At 42.0% G+C, this 12,049-nt stretch overlaps 1 protein-coding gene across 3 annotated transcripts in view; it reads right to left on the bottom strand.

Annotated features, from left to right (window-relative positions):
- LOC124605260 (epidermal growth factor receptor substrate 15-like 1) overlaps positions 1-12,049 on the bottom strand; it is a 183,136-nt gene that overhangs the window by 61,557 nt on the left and 109,530 nt on the right. The window lies entirely within an intron of this gene.

The following is a 12,049-nucleotide window of genomic DNA, read 5'->3' as shown; positions in this document are numbered from 1 at the left end:
GGAAAGGGCAATTTCTGCATGCCGTGAGGAGGGTTTCATTCAAAGACATCGCGTAGCTAGACATGTCACGCACTGAAAAAGATGTGGATGGACCACACAGCACAAGAAATTATGAACACACCATTAGGCCAGGGAAGCAGCATAATCGCCCTTCACAATGGCTCTGCTCACAGCTCCATTCCAAACTGTTTATTGCTGTCTGTCCCAAGAAGCAAGACGATCCTCATGAGAAAATGAATGCCAAAGTTTTCAGAAAGTGATCTTCTAATGTTCTGCTGCAAAATATTCCTTGGAATTCAACAACAGTAATGGACTATCCACATCACTCTGTTGTGAGGCATAAAAAAAATGGAAATGATCGTATGGCATTGTTGGCTGGGAGTCACCATTCAGGAATGTTCAGCCGCCGTATTGCAAGTCCTTTTTTTCTTAGTTGACGCCACTTCAGCGTCTTGCGGGTCAATGATGATGAAAATAATAATGAAGGGCACACAACACCCAGTCTCCTGCTGGGAATCGAACCTGAGCCCCCTGCCTGTTAGGGGGTAACGCTACCGCTACGCTACGAAGGCGAACTGTGAGGTATAAATCCCCAACAATGCAATGGAGGAAAGTGGATATTTTACTCTAGGGTGCAAGACATATTCCACCAGATAAAGTTGAATCTGAGATGAATACTGCAGAGTTAACAGAAATTGTAATGCTGTACAAGCCAAGAATGCCAAGCTACCATGTCAATGAATTGATTTATGCTATAGGGCATAGATTAATCAGGCTTCCTCCATATAATGCTCATTTAAATCCATTTGAGAATATATGGGCATATGTGAGCGGTAGGAAGAATACACATTACAGCAATTACAACTTGCTTGCACAGGTAATGCTGAGAGACGGTACAGGATAACAAGTAAAAAAAAATTAATTGTCTAAGACATGGTTATGAGTATTACGTTAAGATGCACTTGTTAGTAACGTCAATCAAACAAGGGAAGGAGGAAGGGTGCCAGCAATTGCACAGAAAATAGAAGCTGGCATGCTAACAAGTTTGTGGAGATGGGACGGTATGGCACACAAACTGTCTGGCGAATGCCTTGACAGCAAGCAATAGTGTTGCTTCTCATAAGCAAGCATTAATGACTTTGGTAAGGGAGGAAGGAAAAAGAAGGGAGCACTCATTATGAAGATAACAATGTATGTACACAGCATCTGTCTGATGGATAAGGCATAAGTGCAGTACTTGCAAAGGTAGGAAGCTGTAATGTGACAATCACACTGCTGAAGTATTCTTCAAAAGAGACAAAAAGTAAATAGACACACCTGGAGACCCATTGATTTTTTAAGTTTTGTTTCTGTACATGTTGAGTTACCACAAGTTTGAGATTGGAAAACGTGGAAAGTAGTGTACAGTGAAATGTCAGCATGTTGCTCCTTATGGTAAAAAAAAAAAAAAAAAAAAAAAAAAAAAAAAAAAAAAAAAAAAAAAAAAAAAAAAAAAAAAATTTCTTTTCCGCTTCAATAAATTCAAGGACCTTATATTGTTATAGACAATGATTTGATAGCAGAAAAAAGTATTTTGAGTAGAAGTAACAAAATAATGATGAAGCCTGATAATAAAAAGCCGCCCCCCGTGATGTTTCAGACTGATTACATAATGGTAAATGAGATACTTAAAGTAATAGTTTAGTTTTGCTATTTGGTCAACAAATTATGCAAGTCAAACACAGACAATAAATAATTTAGGCAAGAAGAGAATAGAAGCTTTTGAAATGTGGTGGTACAGAGGAATGCTGAAGATTAGATGGGCAGATCTTGTAACTAATGATATGGCACTGAGCAGAATTGGGCAGACAAGAAATTCGTAGCACAACTTGATTAAAAGAAGGGATTGGTTGTTAGGACACATTCTGAGACATCAAGGGATCATCAATTTAGCACTGAAGAGAAGTGTTGAGAAGTGGGGGCGGGGCGAGGGGGGGGGGGGGGGGGGGAGGGTGGAGATTGTAGAGGGAGACCAAGAGATGGATGTAATAAGCAGATTCAGAAGGATGTATGTTGCAGTAGTTATTTGGAGATGAAGATGCTTGCACAGGAAAGAATAGCACGGACAGATGTGGCAAACCAGTCTTTGGACTGAAGGCCGCAACAACAGAACATTTAAAAAGATAGAGTGTTAGTTTCCTTGGAACTGCACTGAGCAGCTAGGACAGTACAAACTGACTGTGGATATTTCTGCATTTCTGGGCCACCATAGCACAACTGAAGGGTTTATAATATCTCAGTGCTTATTAATCCTGGGATACGAGTTCACAATTTTACCGTTAAGCCACTACATTATGATTACACATATTGTAACTATAGCTACAATTAAAAAGCATCCTCGATCCGAGGCGGCTGGCAGTGAGCTGGTGCTCTGTTCTCAGTACAGTTTACCTTGTGCTCTATCTGGAGTCTGTACCCCACATCCACATTCTCAGTTCTTTATGTCGAGTTCTGCTGCTGCTGTCATTGCTGCACTCTCAGTATCTGCACTGTCGATTCCCAGGTTTTTCTGAATTTGTGCCCAGTGTCACAAATCATGAGGTTTTCTGCCACCTTTATCTCTATTGACTCTCTTTTAACTCTATCCCAGTATCTGGGGGTTTGCGCCAGGACCCTCATTTTTTCATAGTTAATGGAATGATTAAGTTCCAGACAGTGCTCACCAATGGCTGATTTAAGTTGCCTGTTCCAGCCGAATGTGCCTTCGAGGTTTTTGGCAGGTGATGCCAACTGTTCTAGTTGGTTTTCATAAATCCAGGTCATCCTTCACGTTTCCCAGTAGTCTTTTTATTTTAGTAGGTGGGCAGAACACAGACTTGATGCTATGTTCCTTGAGAATCCTGCTAATCTTAGCAGAAATAGATCCCACATACAGCAGATAAGCCACAGCCTTCGCTTCATCTTGCTCTTCTTTTCTGTCATGTGACAAAGTGGCTGGTTGAAAAGCCTTCTGAATCAGACTGTGTATCCACTTCTGATGAAGACTGAGTGCAGATGCTCTATTTCTGATGTCAAACTATCTTGGTCTGATAACGTGTGTGCCTTGTCCATCAATGTCTTTGCAACTTCCCTCTTCTGTGCTGGGTGGTAACAGTTGCTAGCTCGCAGGTATAGTACAGAACACATTGGTTTGTGACACACACTGTAATCAAATGACCCATCTGCTCTTCTTTTCACAAGTACGTCCAGAAATGGCAGCTGACTATTCTCTTCCAGCTCAATGGTGAACTTTATATCTGGGTGGCATGAGTTAAGACATTCCAGGACCTCACTGAGCCTCTCCCTATCATGAGGCCAAATCACAAAGGTATCATCCATACCTGAAGAAGCAAGTGGGTTTGTATCTAACAATCTCTAATGCTTTTTCCTAAAATTTCTCAATAAAGAGATTGGTAACTATCGGAGACGGGGCTGCCCATGGGAACTATTCCTATCTGCTTGTAATATTGGCTCGCTTACAGTAAACATGTTGAAGTCAGTAATGCCTGAACAAGTCTGTCAAAGCATTGTAAAATTTCTTTGCAATTGTCCCTGTGAGTCTTTCAGTGGTATCTTGCTAAACAGGGAGACAGCACTGCATCAGATTTCATGACATGTAGTTGCTTGAGACATTGCAAGAACTCCAAGTTGTAGATGTGATGAATACAATTTTCCCACATATGAGCACAGCAATTTCTTCAAATTCTTAGTTGCTGGGTATGCAGTTGCACCAGTGTTGCTGACATCAGACATAATGGCATACCTTCTGTATGTATCTATAACAATCCACACAGTCTATGTGGAATTGGTACCATCTAAATACAAAGTTGTAGACGTGATGAATACAATTCTCCCACATATGAGCACAGCAATTTCTTCAAATTCTTTTCTTTTCCCAAGGGCATGCAGCTTTACTGTATGGTTAAATGATGATGGCGTCCTCTTCGGTAAAATATTCCGGAGGTAAAATAGCCCCCATTCGGATCTCCAGGCGGGGACTACTCAAGAGGATGTCGCTATCAGGAGAAAGAAAACCATTGGGGTTCTACCGATCGGAGCATGGAATGTCAGATCCCTTAATCGGGCAGGTAGGTTAGAAAATTTAAAAAGGGAAATGGATAAGTTAAAGTTAAATATAGTGGGAATTAGTGAAGTTCGGTGGCAGGAGGAACAAGACTTCTGGTCAGGTGACTACAGGATTATAAACACAAAATCAAATAGGGGTAATGCAGGAGTAGGTTTAATAATGAATAGGAAAATAGGAATGCGGGTAAGCTATTACAAACAGCATAGTGAATGCATTATTGTGGCCAAGATAGATATGAAGCCCACGCCTACTACAGCAGTACAAGTTTATATGCCAACTAGCTCTGCAGATGACGAAGAAATTGAAAAAATGTATGATGAAATAAAAGAAATTATTCAGATAGTGAAGGGTGACGAAAATTTAATAGTCATGAGTGACTGGAATTCGGTAGTACGAAAAGGGAGAGAAGGAAACGTAGCAGGTGAATATGGATTGGGGCTAAGAAATGAAAGAGGAAGCCACCTGGTAGAATTTTGCACATAGCACAACTTAATCATAGCTAACACTTGGTTCAAGAATCATAAAAGAAGGCTGTATACATGGAAGAAGCCTGGAGATACTGACAGGTTTCAGATAGATTATCTAATGGTAAGACAGAGATTTAGGAACCAGGTTTTAAATTGTAAGGCATTTCCAGGGGCAGATGTGGACTGACCACAATCTATTGGTTATGACCTGTAGATTAAAACTGAAGAAAATGCAAAAAGGCAGGAATTTAAGGAGATGGGACCTGGATAAACTGAAAGAATCAGAGGTTGTACAGAGTTTCAGTGAGAGCATAAGGGAACAATTGACAGGAATGGGGGAAAGAAATACAGTAGAAGAAGAATGGGTAGCTTTGAGGGATGAAGTAGAAGACAACAGAGGATCAAGTAGGTAAAAAGACGAGGGCTAGTAGAAATCCTTGGGTAACAGAAGAGATTCTGAATTTAATTGATGAAAGGAGAAAATATAAAAATGCAGTAAATGAAGCAGGCAAAAAGGGACACAAACGTCTCAAAAATGAGATCGACAGGAAGTGCAAAATGGCTAAGCAGGGATGTCTGGAGGACAAATGTAAGGATGTAGAGGCTTATCTCACTAGGGGTAAGATAGATACTGCCTACAGGAAAATTAAAGAGACCTTTGGAGATAAGAGAACCACTTGTATGAATATCAAGAGCTCACATGGAAACCCAGTTCTAAGCAAAGAAGGGAAAGCAGAAAGGTGGAAGGAGTATATAGAAGGTCTATACAAGGGCGATGTATTATGGAAATGGAAGAGGATGTAGATGAAGATGAAATGGGAGATACGATACTGCGTGAAGAGTTTGACAGAGCACTGAAAGACCTGAGTCGAAACAAGGCCCCGGGAGTAGACAACATTCCATTAGAACTACTGACGGCCTTGGGAGAGCCAGTCCAGACAAAACTCTACCATCTGGTGAGCAAGATGTATGAAACAGGCGAAACACCCTCAGGCTTCAAGAAGAATATAATAATTCCAATCCCAAAGAAAGCAGATGTTGACAGATGTCAAAATTACCGAACTATCAGTTTAATAAGTCACAGCTGCAAAATACTAACGCTAATTCTTTACAGAAGAAGAATGGAAAAACTAGTAGAAGCCGACCTCGGGGAAGATCAGTTTGGATTCCGTAGAAATGTTGGAACACGTGAGGCAATACTGACCCTACGAATCATCTTAGAAGCTAGATTAAGGAAGGGCAAACCTACGTTTCTAGCATTTGTAGACTTAGTGAAACCTTTTGACAATGTTGACTAGAATACTCTCTTTCAAATTCTGAAGGTGGCAGGGGTAAAATACAAGGAGGGAAAGGCTATTTACAATTTGACAGAAACCAGATGGCAGTTATAAGAATCGAGGGGCATGAAAGGGAAGCAATGGTTGAGAAGGGAGTGAGACAGGGCTGTAGCCTATCCCCGATGTTATTCAATCTGTATATTGAGCAAGCAGTGAAGGAAAGAAAAGAAAAATTAGGAGTAGGTATTAAAATCCATGGAGAAAAATAAAAACTTTGAGGTTCGCCGATGACATGGTAATTCTGTCAGAGACAGCAAAGGACTTGGAAGAGCAGCTGAACGGAATGGACAGTGTCTTGAAAGGAGGATATAAGATGAACATCAACTAAAGCAAAACGAGGATAATGGAATGTAGTCGAATTAAGTCGGGTGATGCTGAGGGAATTAGATTAGGAAATGAGACACTTAAAGTAGTAAAGGAGTTTTGCTATTTGGGGAGCAAAATAACTGATGATGGTCGAAGTAGAGAGGATATAAAATGTAGGTTGGCAATGGCAAGGAAAGCGTTTCTGAAGAAGAGAAATTTGTTAACATAGAGTATAGATTTAAGTGTCAGGAAGTCATTTCTGAAAGTATTTGTATGGAGTGTAGCCATGTATGGAAGTGAAACATGGACGATAAATAGTTTGGACAAGAAGAGAATAGAAGCTTTCGAAATGTGGTGCTACAGAAGAATGCTGAAGATTAGATGGGTAGATCACATAACTAATAAGGAAGTATTGAATAGGATTGGGGAGAAGAGAAGTTTGTGGCACAACTTGACTAGAAGAAGGGATCGGTTGGTAGGACATGTTCTGAGGCATCAAGGGATCACCAATTTAGTATTGGAGGGCAGCGTAGAGGGTAAAAATCGTAGAGGGAGACCAAGAGATGAATACACTAAGCAGATTCAGAAGGATGTAGGTTGCGGTAGGTACTGGGAGATGAAGAGGCTTGTACAGGGTAGAGTAGCATGGAGAGCTGCATCAAGCCAGTCTCAGGACTGAAGACCACAACACAACACAAATACAAAGTTCACCACGGAACTGGAGAACAATGGTCAGCTGCCATTTCTGGATATACTTTCAAAAGGAGAGCAGACAGATTGTTTGGCTGCAGTGTGTATTGCAAACAATGATTTATACAGGCTAGCAACTGTCATAACCCAGCACCAAAGAATAGGCACATATAACTTCTCAAAGCAATATACACTCCTGGAAATGGAAAAAAGAACACATTGACACCGGTGTGTCAGACCCACCATACTTGCTCCGGACACTGCGAGAGGGCTGTACAAGCAATGATCACACGCACGGCACAGCGGACACACCAGGAACTGTGGTGTTGGCCGTCGAATGGCGCTCGCTGCGCAGCATTTGTGCACCGCCGCCGTCAGTGTCAGCCAGTTTGCCGTGGCATACGGAGCCCCATCGCAGTCTTTAACACTGGAAGCATGCCGCGACAGCGTGGACGTGAACCGTATGTGCAGTTGACGGACTTTGAGCGAGGGCGTATAGTGGGCATGCGGGAGGCCGGGTGGACGTACCGCCGAATTGCTCAACACGTGGGGCGTGAGGTCTCCACAGTACATCGATGTTGTCGCCAGTGGTCGGCGGAAGGTGCACGTGCCCGTCGACCTGGGACCGGACCGCAGCGACGCACGGATGCACGCCAAGACCGTAGGATCCTACGCAGTGCCGTAGGGGACCGCACCGCCACTTCCCAGCAAATTAGGGACACTGTTGCTCGTGGGGTATCGGCGAGGACCATTCGCAACCGTCTCCATGAAGCTGGGCTACGGTCCCGCACACCGTTAGGCCGTCTTCCGCTCACGCCCCAACATCGTGCAGCCCGCCTCCAGTGGGGTCGCGACAGGCGTGAATGGAGGGACGAATGGAGACGTGTCGTCTTCAGCGATGAGAGTCGCTTCTGCCTTGGTGCCAATGATGGTCGTATGCGTGTTTGGCGCCGTGCAGGTGAGCGCCACAATCAGGACTGCATTCGACCGAGGCACACAGAGCCAACACCCGGCATCATGGTGTGGGGAGCGATCTCCTACACTGGCCATACACCACTGGTGATCGTCGAGGGGACACTGAATAGTGCACGGTACATCCAAACCGTCATCGAACCCATCGTTCTACCATTCCTAGACCGGCAAGGGAACTTGCTGTTCCAACAGGACAATGCACGTCCGCATGTATCCCGTGCCACCCAACGTGCTCTAGAAGGTGTAACTCAACTACCCTGGCCAGCTAGATCTCCGGATCTGTCCCCCATTGAGCATGTTTGGGACTGGATGAAGCGTCGTCTCACGCGGTCTGCACGTCCAGCACGAACGCTGGTCCAACTGAGGCGCCAGGTGGAAATGGCATGGCAAGCCGTTCCACAGGACTACATCCAGCATCTCTACGATCGTCTCCATGGGAGAATAGCAGCCTGCATTGCTGCGAAAGGTGGATATACACTGTACTAGTGCCGACATTGTGCATGCTCTGTTGCCTGTGTCTATGTGCCTGTGGTTCTGTCAGTGCGATCATGTGATGTATCTGACCCGAGGAATGTGTCAATAAAGTTTCCCCTTCCTGGGACAATGAATTCACGGTGTTCTTATTTCAATTTCCAGGAGTGTAGTTTGACATCAGAAATAGAGCATCTATGAGCAATCTTCTTCAAAAATGAATACACAGTCGAACATTCAAATTCCTTTCAACCAGCCACTCTGCCACATTATAGAGAAGAAGAGCAAGATAAAGCGAAGGCTGTGGCTTACCTGCCCTATGTAGGATCTATTTGTGCCATGATCAGCAGGATTCTCATGAAACATAACATCCATTGTGCGTTCATGAAACTTAACATCAAGTGTGCATTTTGCCCACCTACTAAAATAAGAGAACTACAGGGAAATGTGAAAGATGACCTGGGTTTATGAAAACCAAATGATTAGAATGGGGGGCATCAGCTGCCAAGAACATTGGAGCCACATTTGGATGGAACAGGTAACTTGAATCAGCCATCAGTGAGCACTGAGTAAAGTCTAGGATCCTCCAGTGCAGTTGCTAACAATGCAACAAGAATCCCAGATCACTGACAGGTACAATGAACCAAAAGCTGAATGCCACCTCGCAACCAGGTGCATGTCTCAGGACATTTCTAGTGGAAACAGAACACAGACGATTTGCTCAAAACCAACCATGGAAGACAGCAGGCCGAGTTACAAGACTATTTGTGAAAACGTTTCTCCAAAAACCATTCACGGCATGAAAACACTAGTTGACATGGAATTTCAGCAATGTTCTAACAGGCATTATGGAAACTTTGAACACTTTCAAACTTGAGATTGCCTCTGCCTGTTACAACTTCTGTATGGATGCAGACAAAAAATGTATTGAGCAAGCAGTGTGGCAGATGACAGAAGCTGCCAAATAAGCCCGCAAAAACAACCATGGCCATATAAAAGGTGGAGGAGGACCTCCTTTTGAATCCGGAAGAACTACTGTATGGGCTAGGGATTGCTGATTAGAGAAGTCGAAGTTAAATATAAATACTTAACCTAAAATTTTAAACACTCTTTTCTCAGAACCATGTTTTCCATATTAGTGGGAAACGAAAATGGTACATATAATTTTCATCAGAATCTGATGCCAACATTCTGAATTAAACTCTGTCGGCATACATGTCATTTTGCAATATCTTCAAAAGGCTATTTTTGGTACACGCTTCTGTCTCAGTTTTGTGGGTGAAGAAAATAACATTTGTTTCAGCATGTCACCATTTTGTTAGAACTCAGTATCCAATGTATGCTGATAGAAAATGTCTTGTACAAAATTATGATAATATTGTTGCTTTGCTCTCCAGTCCAAAGAGTAGTTTAATGCACACTAGTCTACCTCGTGCAAGCTTCATCATCTCTGAATAAATACTACAACATAGGTCCATCTGAACCTACTTACTGTATTCCGCCCTTGCTCTCCCTCCACAGTTTACACCCCCATCCACATTATACTCTGCTGTAATATAAAACTGGCATTTCCTTGATGCCGCAGAAAGTGTCTTGGGATCAACAAATCCATTCTTTCAGTCAAATTGTGCCATACATGTATTTTCTCCCAACTCAATTCAGTACCACCTCATTAGTTACGTGGCCTATAGCTAATGCACAGCATTCTTCTATAGCACCACATTTCAAGAGCTTCTGTTCTCTTCTTGTCTAAACTTCTTATCATCCACTTTTCACTTCTGTACAAGGTTACACTCCACAGAGTTCCTAACATTTAAATTTGTATTAGTGTTAACCAAGTCACAATTTTCAGAAATATGTTTCCTGGTATTGCTAGCCTGCCTTTTTACGTCCCTACTACTTCTGACATTATCATTTTACTGCTCAAATAGCAAAACTCATCTACTTTTACTGCCTTATTCCTAATTCAATCTGATGTAATTCACCTACATTCCATTACCCCTGGTTTACTTTTGTTGATACTAATCTTGGAACAGCTGTTGAACAGAATGGATAGTGTGTTGAAAAGAGGTTACAAGTCTTTTGTTGTCTCTGACAGAATTAAAATGTCATCGGCAAAGTACAAAATTTTTATTGTCTCTCTCTAAGCTTTAATGCCTTCTCAGAATTTTTCTTTTCTTTCCTAAACTGCTTGCTCAATGCGCATATTGAACAACATTGGGACTAGGCTAAGACCCTTTCTCGCTCCCTTCTCAACCACTGCTTCCCTTTTATGCCCCTTGACTTTTACAACTGCTGTTTGGTTTCAGTGCAAGCCAAGTATAACCTTTTCCTTACTGTGTTTTATCCTTACTATCTTCAGAATTTCGAAGCATGTGTTTCAGTCAAAACTGTCAAAAAGTTTCTCTAAGTCTATAAATGTTATAAATACAGGTTTGTTTACCTTCAGTATAACTTCTAAGATAAGTAGTAGGATGAGTATAGCCTCATGCAGTCCTCTTTTTTCCCTGGATCCCAAACTAATCTTCCCTGAGACTGGTTTCTACTAGTTTTTCCATTCTTCTGCAAGTAATCTGTGTCAGTATTTTGAAACCATGACTTATTAAACTGATGGTTCTGTAATATTCACATGTCTCAGTCCTGCTTTATTTGGAATTGAAATTATAACATTCGTCTTGCACTCTGGAACTGCTTTCCTCATCTCATATCTTTCACAACAGGTGGAATAGTTTTAACATTTTTGGCACTCCCAAGGACGTCAATAATTCTGAGGGAATCTGTGAAGTATTTCTCACAATGTATCGTCTTCATCTACTTCCTCTTCCCTGTCTATGATATTATCTTCCAAGTTCAATTTGTATGTGCAGCCCCTCTACATATTTCTTCACCTTTCAGGTTTATCTTCTTTGCTTAGTGCTGGCCTGCCATATGAGCTCTTGATATTCATGCAGTGCGCAGCTGCCCCTCCCCTGCCCCCACACCTCCATTCCCCCTTCTTTTCAAAGTGATTACTACAAAAATAGCTCTTTAAATTCCTTATCTGTACTCATTCTTCCAGCTATAACAGGCTTTTCATCAACAGGATGTTTAAATAATATTTATTTTGATTCAATAATTACTACCATTATGTTATGAACATAGCTGTTCAGTACTTTGTGGCTATAATGAAAGTGCAGATAATCTTGAAGGTCCAGTGTGGGCTGTAATTACCACATGGTAGCGAAACTTGATAGATATACAAATGTGTTAATGCAGAATCAACTTATGCTGGAAAACAATTTGTTCCAATTCTGGCCACCAGGTGCAAACCTGGCACTGTACAGCATCTCATCGACATCTCTGGTGCTCATACTCAACAACGTGTGTAAGGGGCAATTAATAATAATATTGACATTATGCCTTTCTCACTTGTTTGACCATTTCTGCCCATATACGATGTCTAATTCATAACATATGGAAACATTTCTACACATATTTCTTGTAGTCACAGTACCAGATTTGCACCTGTTGGACAAAATTCAAATCAATTTTTTTCTAGTGTAAATCGGTTCTGCATTAATGTTTTAGAATATCTACCAAGTTTCACTGCCATGTAATAATTGGAGCCCACACTAGACCTCTGCGAGCAGCTGCACTTTAATCATAACCATCTGGTACAGTGAATTTAAATAACTTACTCTTATCATATGAGACTAAATGCT

The sequence above is a fragment of the Schistocerca americana genome, chromosome 3 (assembly GCF_021461395.2).
Source record: "Schistocerca americana isolate TAMUIC-IGC-003095 chromosome 3, iqSchAmer2.1, whole genome shotgun sequence".
Lineage (NCBI taxonomy): Eukaryota > Metazoa > Arthropoda > Insecta > Orthoptera > Acrididae > Schistocerca > Schistocerca americana.
The sequence above is the reverse complement of the archived record's forward strand: the minus strand, read 5'-3'. Positions and strand labels throughout refer to the sequence as shown.